This window comes from Gigantopelta aegis, chromosome 3 (assembly GCF_016097555.1).
Source record: "Gigantopelta aegis isolate Gae_Host chromosome 3, Gae_host_genome, whole genome shotgun sequence".
NCBI lineage: Eukaryota > Metazoa > Mollusca > Gastropoda > Neomphalida > Peltospiridae > Gigantopelta > Gigantopelta aegis.
In genome coordinates, this window is record NC_054701.1 from 83107925 (window position 1) to 83110424 (window position 2500).

A 2500-nucleotide genomic window follows, 5' to 3' on the forward strand; every position below is an offset into this window, starting at 1 on the left:
GAGTGTGTTCCCAACACTAGTCCCTCATCGAGGTGCAGGTGTGGCAACATTCTCACGGGTTTTCTTGCGAGTGGCGAATACAGGGCGTGTTCCCAACACTAGTCCCTCATCAAGGTGCAGGGGTGGCAACATTCTCATTGGTTTCCTTGCGAGTGGCGAACACAGAGTGTGTTCCCAACACTAGTCCCTCATCGAGGTGCAGGTGTGGCAACATTCTCACGGGTTTTCTTGCGAGTGGCGAATACAGGGCGTGTTCCCAACACTAGTCCCTCATCGAGGTGCAGGTGTGGCAACATTCTCACGGGTTTTCTTGCGAGTGGCGAATACAGGGCGTGTTCCCAACACTAGTCCCTCATCGAGGTGCAGAGGTGGCAACATTCTCACGGGTTTCCTTGCGAGTGGCGAACACAGAGTGTGTTCCCAACACTAGTCCCTCATCGACGTGCAGGGGTGGCAACATTCGCACGGGTTTCCTTGCGAGTGGCGAACACAGAGTGTGTTCCCAACACTAGTCCCTCATCGAGGTGCAGGTGCGGCAACATTCTCACGGGTTTTCTTGCGAGTGGCGAATACAGGGCGTGTTCCCAACACTAGTCCCTCATCGAAGTGCAGAGGTGGCAACATTCTCATGGGTTTCTCTGCGAGTGGCGAATACAGCGCGTGTTCCCAACACTATTCCCTCGTCGAGGTTCGATCCAATTAAGGTTCAAACACTCTGTCATGGACACACACCTCAGCTATCTGAACTGTCTGTCCCGTACATAGAGTTAGTTGTTAGTGAAAGAGAAGTCAATGTAGTGGTCATACACCTACCCATTGAGTAGTTAAACTCGCTCTGGGCAGTGGGATGCGAACCCAGTACCTACCAGCCTTAAACCCGGTCGCTTAACCACTTCACCGCCGATGCCGGTAACGTTTTAATTCGGTTAGAGATGTAGCTCAGGAGTAGAGCGCTCGTCTGAGGTGCCATGGGTCACAGGATCGATCGCCCTCTAGGGACTCGAGGTTTTATCGTCCCAACCAATTCCCCACTGCTGCTACACCAAATGTCGTGGTGTGTACTATCCTGCCTGTATATAAAAAATCCTTGCTACTTTATCGTTAGGACAGACCCAGGGCTACGAACCGGGCACAACTTGATGACGAAAACATAAGTTTTCTTTATCTTGCTCTATATAGATAAAGATAAAAAATCTGGACTATGCTCCTCACTTATAATTCCTTTCCTTTGCAAATTCTATTGGTAGACAGTCAGAAGAATTTTGTATTTCACGTTAACGATTCAGTTTTTTAATTTCCGCTCAAAAAGTGTTTGAACAGATCTTGCACCTCATATCGTTTTTTTTCAAATTCAAATTCGCTCAGACCACATACATGGTACACGAGGTAAAAATATAATGCAATTATACATTGTGAGCAAGTAATACTGGGAGAACATTATGAAATAATTATATATTATACGTATATACATGTAAATTCACACAATTTCTTGCTTTGTTTAAATATTCTACACTTCGCTTTAGTTGCTTTTTCTATTAACTGCTTCTTTGCTGCACAGAATCAACTACTTTAATAGCTTCATATGGATATTCTATTATTTTTTCGTTTACAAAATATCATTATCTTGCTCTTAGAGGTTTCCATTCCTTACAGAATAAGTAAAAACATCGAGTGCTCGCTGAAGAGAATCTGCATTTTCAGCGATAATTACAGTGTCATCAACAAAAAACAATAAGAATAAGTTTATATGCAATCCCAGATTTTGCTATATCTTCTCTGTACATTATTCTAAGCCAGTAACACCCTTTTGTATAAAATACAGCTCTAAATCATTAAGATAAATAGCAAATAATAAAGGTGATAAATTTTCTCCCTGCGTAACTCCAGTGTTGCATATAAAATACTCCGACTTTGTAACATTAACAAATATACGATTTTACCACAAAATACATAATTCTACATACAATATCAATACAGGCTGGTAGGTACTGGGTTCGGATCCCAGTCGAGGCATAGGATTTTTAATCCAGATACCGACTCCAAACCCTGAGTGAGTGCTCCGTAAGGCTCAATGGGTAGGTGTAAACCACTTGCACCGACCAGTGATCCATAACTGGTTCAACAAAGGCCATGGTTTGTGCTATCCTGCCTGTGAGAAGCGCAAATATAAGATCCCTTGCTGCTAATGGGAAAGAGTAGCCCATGTAGGGGCGACAGCGGGTTTCCTCTCAAAATCTGTGTGGTCCTTAACCATATGTCTGACGCTATATAACCGTCAATAAAATGTGTTGAGTGCGTTGTTAAATAAAACATTTCTTTCTTTCTTAGCAGGGTAATACCTTTATAATTGTTAGGAGTTTTCTCATCGCCTTTATTCTTGTAAATGGGCTTAATGATTCCCGTGATCCACACTGTCAAATACTAAATTTAAATAATTTAACTGGTAGTAATATGTCAGCTGTAGTGGACAGATATTCGTGTATTATATCATCACAACCAG